The sequence below is a fragment of the Mus musculus genome, chromosome X (genome assembly GCF_000001635.26).
Source record: "Mus musculus strain C57BL/6J chromosome X, GRCm38.p6 C57BL/6J".
Taxonomy (NCBI): Eukaryota; Metazoa; Chordata; class Mammalia; order Rodentia; family Muridae; genus Mus; species Mus musculus.
The window spans coordinates 100,310,866-100,323,319 of NC_000086.7; the positions used below are offsets into that span (position 1 = coordinate 100,310,866).

Sequence of the window (12,454 nt, forward strand, 5' to 3'; positions counted from 1 at the left end):
CAATGTGTCTGGCTACATCTGCTGATGATATGTGTCTGTAGGGGCTTACAAAGCAATATGATTTTATAAAGATGAAAATGAGATTTTTAAGCTGACATTTGTCAGTGTGAGTAAGGGCCAATGATGGAAGCAGTTCCAGAAAGTGGAAACAATTGAAGAAATGGAACTAGTACTGCCTTAGAGTTAAGGATAAAGGGTGCCAGGGGATTGTGAAATCGTCTAAGATACTTAACCTTTCACCTGGGAGGCTATAGAAGCATTTCTTTAGATGTGATGAGTGTCTCAATGAGTTAAAAGGTAGCAAAGCAATCCAACTTTCCTTTTGGAAAGCTATTCATGTTATTTTGCTGGCTATGGACAGTGTTTGTCAAATGCATTCTAAAAATATTTACTGAGTAAACAGATCCAATTTATATCACAGTAGGATAGAAAAACTAGAAGAAGATCTGTATTTGTTTAGTTAATGTTTATATTCTTACCATGTAGACAAGGACATGGTACATGACAGACTTCAGTGAATATTTCTGGTTCCCCATGGGGACTTCATTTCTAGTGCAGAGATAAACAGAAAACAAAGGTTGTGGTGGTAAGGGCTGTAAAGAAAGATACAGCAAAGAAACAGTGAAAGGGGTAATGGAGTATACTGAACAGTGATGGGGTGGGGGTCTTTGTGAAAAGGGGGTGGCTGAGGACAGCCCTGAGTGAAATGAAGGGAAAGCAAACGGAAGAAAGCAACCAAAAGTTTTTTTTTTTTAAAAAACCCTCTGAAACAGAGAATGCATGATATGTTTCAGGAAAATCAGTGTGACTGGGATCATAGGAAGAGAAAGAAAGGAGATGAGGGCAGACAGTAAAACTCATTCTACAGCCTTGTAAGCCAAAGGAAAGGTCCTAGTGTCTTATTCTGCATGGACTGGGGAACTATATTAGATGAGTTTGAGTAGATGAATGACAGTATTTGACTTACATTTTAACAGACTCCTTCTGACTTCTCTAATGAAAAAACAGGGAGACTCAAAGGGGGTAATATCCAGGCAAGAGATGATAATAGCTTAGAATAGGGTGGAAGCAGTATAGTTAGTAGGAAGTGCTATGACTCTAGAAAGATTTTGAAGGAATGGCTGATAAGACTTAGGGATCTATAAAAGGATATGAAGATGACAGACAAGAGCCAAGAGTGACCTCGAGAGTTTGGGATATAAAGAACTAAATGGCTTGAATTGCTATTTCTGAGATGGAGAAGGAAAGGGAGACGTGTAGAGATGTGTGAGGAAAGAGTTATGAATTTAGAAATCAGATTTGTGAAAGGAGGATATAGATAGAAGAGGGGGTATCAGTGATGAATAGAGTTCAAGTTTATGACATATTTGAATTTGTCTTTCTGAAGCTAATGACTATGTACAATGACTATATATTAGTATTTTAATTAAAAATACCAAAACATAAAAGAATTTAACTAGACCTGTTAAATTTGAGATGCCCATTTAGATAGCCAAAGAGATATAATTCAACATCACTATCTCAAGATAATGAGCGAGTTCTGTTTTATACAAATAATGAAGTTCCTAATAAAGAGTAAGCCTATTAGTAATTAATTTTAAGTCTATCGTTATTTGATATTATAATGCAAGTTTAGATTATCTATCTCAAGTTTGCCTCACAAGTGTCAAAGAAAAAGCGATTTGGTGTTCGAACCTGCCTCCTGGCAGAAGTTGTGATCCACTCACAGAGGACATGGTACTACCAGAAGATCCTGCAATACCTCTCCTGGGCATATATCCAGAAGATGTTCCAACTAGTAAGAAAGAAACATGCTCCACTATTTTCATAGCAGCCTTATTTATAATAACCAGAAGCTGGAAAGAACCCAGATGCCCCTCAACAGAGGAACAGATACAAAAAAAAGTGGTACATTTACACAATGGAATACTACTCAGCTATTAAAAAGACTGAATTTATGAAATTCCTCGGCAAATAGTTGGACCTGGAGGGCATTATGCTGAGTGAGGTAACCCAATCACAAAAGAACTCAAATGATATGTACTCACTGATAAGTGGATATTAGCCCAGAAACTTAGAATACCCAAGATATAAGTTACAATTTGCAAAACACATGAAACTCAAGAAGAACGAAGACCAAAGTGTGGACACTTTGCCCCTTCTTAGAATTGGGAAAAAAACACCCATGGAAGGAGTTACAGAGACAAAGTTTGGAGCTGAGACAAAAGGATGGACCATCTAGAGACTGCCATATCCAGGGATCCATCCCATAATCAGCCTCCAAATGCTGACACCATTGCATACACTAGCACGATTTTGCTGAAAGGTCCCTGATATAGCTATCTCTTGTGAGACTACGCTGGGGCCTAGCAAACACATAAGTGGATGCTCACAGTCAGCTGTTGGATGGATCACAGGGCCCCCAATGGAGGAGCTAGAGAAAGTATCCAAGGAGCTAAAGGGATCTGCAACCCTATAGGTGGAACAACATTATGAACTAACCAGTACCCCAGAGCTCTTGACTCCAGCTGCATATTTATCAAAAGATGGCCTAGTCGGCCATCACTGGAAAGAGAGGCCCCATTGGACTTGCAAACTTTATATGCCCCAGTACAGGGGAACGCCAGGGCCAAAAAGTGGGAGTGGATGGGTAGGGGAGTGGGGGGGAGGGTATGGGGGACTTTTGGGATAGTATTGGAAATGTAAATGAGGAAAATACCTAATTAAAAATTTAAAAAAGAAAAAAGAAAAGAAAAGACTGCTAAAAAAAAGAAAAGAAAAAGTGATTTGCCTTAAATAGTTAAAAATTTATTTTTAAAAAACAAAACATTTTTCAAAGATCAAAAACAGGACTAAGGGCCAGCATGATGGCTCAACAAGTAAAGGTCTTACTGCAAGACTGACAACCTGAGTTCAACTCCTCAAATCCACATGGCAGAAGGCAAGCACCTGCTCTTGCAAGCTGTTCTCTGACCTCTACTTGCATCATAGCAGGCACATGCATACAGCACACACACACAGACATGAACACAGGAATGCATGCATAGATGTACAGACACTAAAAAAACAGAAACTCATTTAAAACATAGCAGAAAAACAGTTCTAAATTTCTATTAGTTTTGTAATCTATTGATATCCTCAGATTGGATTTCAATTCCCAAACTATTTTACTGTTTGTTATTTAGTGAGCCTTCTACATACAATTGAAAGGAGTAAACCATGAACCAGGCCTCAGAGAAGTTTACAGAGAAGCTCTGGTAAAGGGGCTGGTAGATTTATAGGCAAGAGGTGAGGGTGAAGCACATATATAGTAATGTGGTAGATTCCTAGAGTATCATATAATATGTTGATAACATTTCTCCTCAAAAGAGAGAATCTCAGCTAGGAAAATATTTCCATAACCTTGACCTGTATGCAAGTCTCTGGGGTACTATTGCTGATGTGGGAGGGCCCAGTTCACTGTGGGCAGTGCCATGCCTGGGCTGGTGTTCCTGATTGTTGAGCAAGCCATTCTTTCATGGCCTCTGCTCCAGTTCCTACCTTCAGGTTCCTGTACTGAATTCCTGACCTGACTTCACTCAGTTAATGGACTGTGACCTGAAGTAAACCCTTTCTTACCCAAGTTGTTTTTAGTCATTTATGTTTTATTACAGCAATAGAAACCATAACTAAGGGACTGACTTTCCTGTTCCATTGGTCTTTTATACTAGATGATTAGAATTATAACATAAGCAATCCCTGTTTTATCTTCAAAACAAAAGCAGGGCCATCAAGATAGCTGAAAGGGTAAAGGCACTTGTCAACAAGTCTGATGACCTGAGTTCAATGTTCTGAGGCAACATTTGGTAGAAGAGAACTGACTCCTGATATTTGTTGGCTGCCCTTCACACATGGTACACATGTATACACACATGCACACATGCATACCCATGCACATACACACACACACACACAAATAAATTCTGGGCTTGGAGAGCTGGCTCAACAATTAAGAGCATTTGCTGCTCTTACATGAGTACCTAGATTCAATTCCAAGTACCCACAATGAGCAACTCACAACCATGTATAATTCATATTTCAGACAATCTGATACCTTCTTCTGGCCTCTGAGGGCATTTCCATCCATGCAGTCCATTACATATACACAGGTACACATAGATATACATAAAATTAAATAATTAGCATAATAAATGTTAGCTTTTTCTTTAAAAAGATAGTAGCTATCTCCAAGATGTATCAGTTTTTTCTAACCTGCAATTTAAGAATGACTACATTCTCCACTTTCTCAGTTCTGAGTGCTCTGTAAGTGGGGGATTGACTCGTAAATAGTAGTTACAAACACAACGTTACTTTCCCCAATATAAATCTTATAATGTTATTGTTATAACAACTCTTAAAATGAATTTCTTTTTGTTTTTATATTTTACATGTATAGATGCTTTTCCTGCATGTCTGTCTGTGTACCATTTGTGTACAGTACACATGGAAACCAGAAGTGGAGTCAGGTCCCCTGAAATTGGCATTACACATGGTTATTATATGCCATGTAGGTGCTAGGAATTAAACCCACATCATCATGAGTAGCAAGTGCTGAGCCAGCTTCCAAGACCATAGATTAATTTTTTTCTGTTCTACATAGCTATATATCTGCATTAAATTTATGTGTTTTGATGGCCAGAAATTTTTTAGTAGTTTCTGAATTCATTTCTGCTAATTAACGAGGCTTTTGGGTTACTATCATTGTTTCATTTCATAGTGTTTGCTGAGGCACAATACATAAGCAATCTGTGTCAAAATTTCCTGATAAAGTTTGTACTCTGAAGTCATAATTGCTCCAGGGGCCATCTCTTATAGGCTACAACATGGACTGTGGAATGGATTCAGGAGCTCATGAGGGAAAAAGTGCAGTGTGGTATAAAAGAAAAGGTACTTGAGCAAGTTACAGTCTAAGGATTACAAATCCTAATATCCCCATATATTAGCTGTCATGTGATCTTGGAGAAGTCACATCCCTCTGAGCTTTCCTTTTCTTGTTGGTATAATAGAGACGGTGAGCCTGGCTTAAGACATGAAGTTACTGTATTGATCCAAAGTGCCAGTAGATTTTTAAAAAGGAAAAAAATTGTAAATTACTAAATGTTATTACTCAGTTCTCTCAAACATTGTCATTATCTTATAGACAAACATTATAACTCAGCAGTGATGTTATATTTCAGCAAAATTCTTTCTTCTCATTGGTACTGTTCAGTAGGGTAGCACATAGCAGCCATAGGGAGAAAACTCTAGACCTCATATTCTGACCTACTTCATCACAACAAAGATTGATCACAACTGCATATTTTGTCCATGACAGTTCCTTGCTCTATCTGCTTGGCTTTGTCTATCTACCTATTTGTTTATCATACCCATATATGATAAAGACATAGAGATAGAAATATGTGTGTATGTGTGTGTATCTTGGGATTTTTCTTCTTTGATAATTACTTTTGAACAGATAAAAGAAGTTAGTATCCTTTTCTACTATTATAAATGTGTAAAAATGATGATAAATTAAGATTAAAATGTATCTTTTGTTTTTAATTTCTTAAAAATAAGAATGATTTAGGATATAGCCACCATTCCGTTGATACAACTGATCATAAAAGGCTATGGCATCAAAGAAAACAGATGTTTTGTTTGTAAATGGTTAGCTAGAATTAAAATCGCCTTTATGCTGGTATTGCTACTATATTTATTGCTTTTCAGTGCCCCATCACTGAGCTAGTGTCAAATGAGAAAGACTAGAATCATTTCAATAACTGATAGGATTTCAGAGGCTTATTCACAAGATGAAATTTAAGCTTTTGAAAGCTTACCATGTGTGCACTTGAAGAAGATTCTTGATTTCAGTTGTAGAATCCCCAAGGTTGCCTGCTGTTTGTGGCTGCCAACAGCTTAAGGGCCCGCAGTATAACACTCTAGAAAGTGGCTTTATATCAAATAAAACATTAAACAAGCCAAAATATCTTAGCTTGTTCATACTCCAACATAGCCTTTAAAGCTATATTTTCTTTGATAGAACTAGCCCCACAGTAAATGATCTCAATAGGCCATCAACATTGACACTTGGTTAACAAGCATTTTTCGAATAACAACTATTTTAGACTATCCAGTAAGACATATTTCTAGGCTCTGTAGTTGGTATAGCTACAAAACTCCTATTCTTATTATATATAAACTAAATTGAATTGAATATAAGAGGTTAAAGTTTGTCTCATAAGACAAATATATATATATATTTGTTTTCTGTTTGTTTATAGTTCTTAACTTTTATATTGATGCATGAAATCACGTACATACATGGGAAAGTAAAAATAAATGTTGAAGAATGTAAAGAGGGCTAACAGTAGCGGAGAGAAGGAAGAGAAAGAGGAGTAGGAGAGCATGGTGGGCAGAACTTGCTCAACATATAGTGGATATTCATCCACAACCCTTGAAAGTAAATTTATAAAAGTAGAAGCTGTTTAAAAATATTTATTGGGTTAATTCTAGGCTATGTGGAGAACTGAACCCAGGTCTTGCATGTGCTAGACAAATATTCCACGACTGAGCTACATCTGTATTCCATGTTCATAGAGTTTTCACGGTTATAAAAATAGTACACGTTCGTTGTAGAAAACAAAACATTACATGTAAGTAACCAAGAGCCAGGCTTTGGTGAGGCATGCCTGTAGTGCCAGCTGTTTTGGAGGCTATAATTCAAGTCAGGAGTTTGGAACCGGCCTGAACAATAGAGCTAAACTCTATCTCAGGTAAACAAATAAATATTAATAAGTGGTTTAAGCAATACAGAATCAGGTAAAGTAAGCTGAATATGACATACCAGCCACAGAAGTACTATAAAGATAATTGTTTACTATTTGCCTGAAGAAGACAACATACCCAGATATTCTGAGATTCTCTAAAGGTCCTTCCAGTCTTGCTTTCACTATAACTGTTTGTTTCTCAATATTAGGGAGCCTTGTGATCACTAAGCCAAGAAACTTGGATTCTAACCCCCATGCCATTAATTGTTTACTAGTAACTCTTATTTCACTCATCTCAGTTTATTATGGATCATCTCAGTGTAGGAACTAGTAGTTCCTACACTGAGATGTCAAGAGTTTCAAAACCATGTAAGGAGTTTTTCTTCTAAGTACATGCAATTCTAGAAATTCTAGTCACTGTACACCATGCTGAGAAAACTCTAGTGGGGTAGGTACTGTTCCTGATGAAAATTTGTCATATCCCTCAAATATATAGTGTTACAAAAAAGATGCTGAATTACTACAATAGAAAGTCTAATTATCTCCTTCCAATTCTAATACAATTTCTAATACAACTTCTAACTATTTCTGATTTCTATAATATTGTAATAACATCCAGGCTAGTTTTAACCAATTAGATGGTATCTGAATGATTAAATACTCAGGATTTCTATTTGGATGGTCAATGAGCCTTTTCATTAGTATCCATGAAGAGGCTCACTAAGGCATGAGAGCATGCAAATGGCTTTAAGAAGTGAAGGATAAGAATGTTAATGTGTCAGCTAAGTGGTGAAGTGTTCCTGTATGGCTCCTCAAAATGTCATAAACAGATGGAGATGTGTAGTTAGAAAGTATCTGTTGGCTCACCCTGCCTTACTTTAGACATTCTACATCTTAACCTTCTGGGCCTCTTTGGCCTGAAAAATTACAGAACTTCTACACTGTGTTGTTTTTGTTGTTGATGGTGATGGTGTTGTTTTTATTTGTTTTTTATTCATTTGATGCATCCTTTATTAAGTACAATGTTTATTAATCATTGCTCTGGATACTAGGGACATGGTGATGGATAAGATTAGCCCCAAGATCTCCTTCACCACATTCATAATAAACGATTATATTGTAGTGTACTAAGTGGTACAGTGAGGTAAGCATAAGGTGTTATTAAGTACACTGGTGCCTGAACTAAACCTAGGAAGTCAGGAAAGTTCTCCTAACGAGTGTAACATCTGAGCTACAATCTGAAAAGTGGCAGAGGTAGCCAAGAGAAGACTTGAGGGAAGAGTGAACCTAGGAGAAAGAACGTCAGTGCTAAAAAGCCTTGAGTAAGCAGGGAACTTGAATCATTTAAGGAACTGGAAAGATGATGTTGGCTGTGGCTGTCACATGTAGCATCTATTGTGCTGAGATATGTTCCCTCCAATTCTACCTTCTCTGGGACTTTTATCATGAAGACATGTTGGATTTTGTCAAAGGCTGTTTCTGCACTTACTAAGATGATCAGGTAGTTTTTGTCTTTAAATTCACTTACATGATTTATTATATTTATTGATGCATATTGAACCATCCCTGAATCTCTGGGATAAACAACTTGGTTATGATAGGTAGTCTTTTTGATATGTGCCTATGTGCAGTTTACAAGTATGTTATTGAAGATTTTTAGAATGATGTTCATCAGGGATATTAGCCAGTAGTTTTTATTCTTTGTTGTATCGTTCCCTAATTTGGATATTGGACAACCTTTGTGGGAGTTTGTCACTAGAAGCAACCAGTTCTCTCTCTCTCTCTCTCTCTCTCTCTCTCTCTCTCTCTCTCTCTCTCTCTCTCTCTCTCTCTCTCTCTCTCTCCTCCCCCCCCTCTCTCTCAGCAGTCATTGGCCTATTGTAGCTCCTCATCTAGATGTGGAACCATGTGAAATTTCCTCTGTTGGCATTTACATGTCATTATGCTGGTCTTGTTGGGACAGCCATATTGTTGAGAGTTCATAACTGCGTTACCTAGCAACAAGTGCCCTGGGCTCTGCCTCTTACAATTTTTCCAGCCATCTCTTCCATGATTTTCCCTGAGCTTTAGGTTTAGGGGTTGCATTACAGATGTAACAGCTGGGGTTGGGAAACCTGCAGTTACTTATTCTATGAAATTTCCAGTTTATATGTCTGTAGTAGTCTTCATTAGTTGCAAAAGGAAACTTCTTTGATAAGAGGCAAGAGCTATACTTATTTGTGGGTATAAGGATAGGCATTTAGAAAACAGTAAGAAACTATATTGGTTTAGGAAACTGGTAGGAATAAGTTCTGAATCTGTGATTTTTTTCCAGCTATGAGTAGTTGGCTAAGTTTATATTACTAGGCATGAACTCCCTTATGATGAACAGGTCTTAATCCCCAAGATAAAAGTTCCACTGTTTTACCATTGTGGGCAGTTTGTAAGTCCAGTCATAGTGCTTTATAAGCTGCACAGATGGGTGGGATCATTATTTGCTTTTCTCCATTGGCAGCTTGCATAACACCTCAATACTATGAAAGCTGCTTCTCAGGCAAACGGCTTTAAGGTCAGTTTCCGCTTGATTCCTCCAAGTCCAAGTTTAAAGTGTGTCTTTTCTTTAGTAATTTGGCCTTAGCTTCAAATTCTGAGAGTCAAGCAAGAAAAATGGCAATAACTTATATTGTTTGGGTGGACTTCTTAGACTAGACACATGCACATACAAGCAAAGCTAAATGCACTCAACAGGATATATAAATGTGCATATATACATATATACATACATTCATATGTGTACATATGTAGTGATAGTAAAGAAGAGATCATAAATCTGAAGGGGAGGAGCTGAAGGGGAGAAGAGGGAACAGGAGTGATGTACGTGTAATGCTTGTGTATAAAATTACCAAAAATTAAACCAGCCCTATCTCTTTAAAAGGGAATAGGAAGTTTGTGTGAGTACAGTATAGATCCAAAGGGGAAGTGATGATAAATGAGCTGTCTGATATGACTAGATCATTCAGGACTCTGGAATCCATTTTATGGAGCTCAGAAACTCCTAAAGGCAATGGAGAATCACATGATCAATGCCAAGAATAGATTATATGACTTGTGTCTTTAAATACTAAATGCACATAATCTGATCCAGCAGGTCTAATAGATCTATTTCTAGATATACTCACACATGGAAGATCATTTCTCAAAAAAGATCGTCTTTGCTGTACTATTTGTAATATCATAGGACTGAAAATCACCTAAATGTCCATTACTGAGAAGCTGGTTTAAATGTGAAAATCTGGGACATAAAGAGTTTCTCATCGACAAAAGGACAGACCATCTAGAGACTGCCATATCCAGGGATCCAGCCCATAATTAGCCTCCAAACGATGACACCATTGCATACACTAGCAAGATTTTGCTGAAAGGACCCAGATATAGCTGTCTGTTGTGAGACTATGCCGGGGCCTAGCAAATACTTAAGTGGATGCTCACAGTCAGCTATTGGATGGATCACAGGGCCCCCAATGGAGGAGCTAGAGAAAGTACCCAAGGAGCTAAAGGGATCTGCAGCCCTATAAGTGGAACAACATTATGAACTAACCAGTACCCCGGAGCTCATGACTCTAGCTGCATATGTATCAAAAGATGGCCTAGTCGGCCATCACTGGAAATAGAGGCCCATTGGACTTGCAAACTTTATATGCCCCCATACAGGGGAACGCCAGGGCCAAAAAGTGGGAGTGGGTGGGTAGGGGAGTGGGTGGGAGGGTATGGGGGACTTTTGGGATAGCATTGGAAATGTAAATGAGGAAAATACCTAATTTAAAAAAAAGAAAAAAGAGTTTCTTATCAAGAAAATCAAGTTTTTGCAACACATGTCAGAGGAAGCTAACTTAATGTCCATTTTTTGTATCTTTTCATTTTTAGCTTACATTTCTAACAAATTTAAAATAAATAATAAATAAAATTTCAATTTAAAAATAAAACATGCATAGCATGCCACTTTTCTCCCCAGAACTAAACAGTCTGGCAACATTATCATAACATAATAACATATACTAATTAAGAAATAGAAAGCATGTTTTGGTAGAGAAAATATAGGTTGCTTCAATCACTTTGTATATTAATCAAATTAAATATCAGAATACTTTTGGCCTAGAACTCATGGTTAGGTGCATCCTACAAAAATGGGAATACTAGTACACAGGTCTTGAATACAAGGATATTGAAGCACCAAAAGGAGGAATCATTTTAACAACTAAAATAAATTAGTAAATGATTACATTATGATATATAGCCATGCTATTGGCTGTTGGACAATTATGAAACTATATGTAGATCTGAAGGACTGACAATGTTCTTTCTACTACTGGACTTTTTAAAAGAGCAAATTCCAGAGTGATGTGTATGTTTCCATCTTCAGAAAAAAAAGGGGGGGAGGATCTTTTAATCCATCAAAATGTTTGCACAAAAACAGTCATAGAAAGAAGCAACATCAAACAAAATACTGATAATTTCAGATTGAAAGGGTTTGAGTAGAAATGGAATAGACTGTGAAGTTACTATTTATGTAGTTCTGTGTTATTTCAATTACAATGAGCATAAATACTACAATGCTATGGAAAATTAATTAAAAATTGATAAAGAAGGGAGAAAATGGACTGAAATGGGCACAAACAAAACAGAGAAAGCTATATCACCACCAAAAGGACCGAGGGTGAATAAATTAGAAGAGCAGAGGGCTGGCAAGATGGCTCAGTGGTTAAGAGCGCCGACTGCTCTTCCAAAGATCCTGAGTTCAAATCCCAGCAACCACATGGTGGCTCACAACCATCCGTAATGAAATCTGATGCCCAAAAAAAAAAAAAAAGAGAGCAGAAATGGAGACTAGCAGGCAGATTACTTAGTAATTGGAAACATTAAAGATTGGTTGTGTGATTGAAAGAAGACAATGATGTCAAGGAAGCCAGGTTTCTGGCAAGCTGTTGTAGTGTTCAGTGAGATAGTGATCAAGGGAAGAATATGTGTGGTTTTAGACAGGTTGGAGCTACAGGCACCTTTGGGAAATTAAAGAGACAACTATAAGCAGTCTGAGATATGCATCTTAAGCTCAGGAAATATATGCAGGCTGAAAGCATAGATATAGAGATCCTTAGTATTAGGACTCCATTAGTTCCAAGTGAGTGTTGGTCTAAACTGGTGTGTATGTGTGTGTGTGTGTGTGTGTGTGTGTGTGTGTGTGTGTGTGTATACATATATATATATGAAATAAAGGAGGGTTTATTGAAGACCTCAATGCAGATAGCTTTGAACATTACTTAACCTTGGGGCATAGGTGATGTCATTAGGACTTTTTCTTCTATGCCTCCTTTAGACATGTTTTATCTCTGGAATAGCAAAAATAGCTGTTAGCAGCTCTGACTTTATCTTAACAATTTAGGAAACCCAGTGGAAAGTGTATGCTTCATCCAGCTGAATTCAATGAGAAAGATGTTGACAACATTGGTGACAATGGTTTTAATAGAGAAGTTGGAACATAAAGGTTCAGGATGAAACCAGATGATGAAGAAAATACTATGGTTACATAGTGCTTTTCACATAGTAGGTATTTAATAAATTTCAGGTTATTATTTTGTTCTTTCTTTTCCATGTATTTCTAGCAAATGAAGTACCAAGTTCAAAGGCTAAGGATT

At 37.2% G+C, this 12,454-nt stretch overlaps 1 protein-coding gene across 9 annotated transcripts in view; it reads left to right on the forward strand.

The window, feature by feature from the left end:
• The window catches only part of Eda (ectodysplasin-A), a 425,155-nt gene that overhangs the window by 335,260 nt on the left and 77,441 nt on the right, over positions 1-12,454 (forward strand). The window lies entirely within an intron of this gene.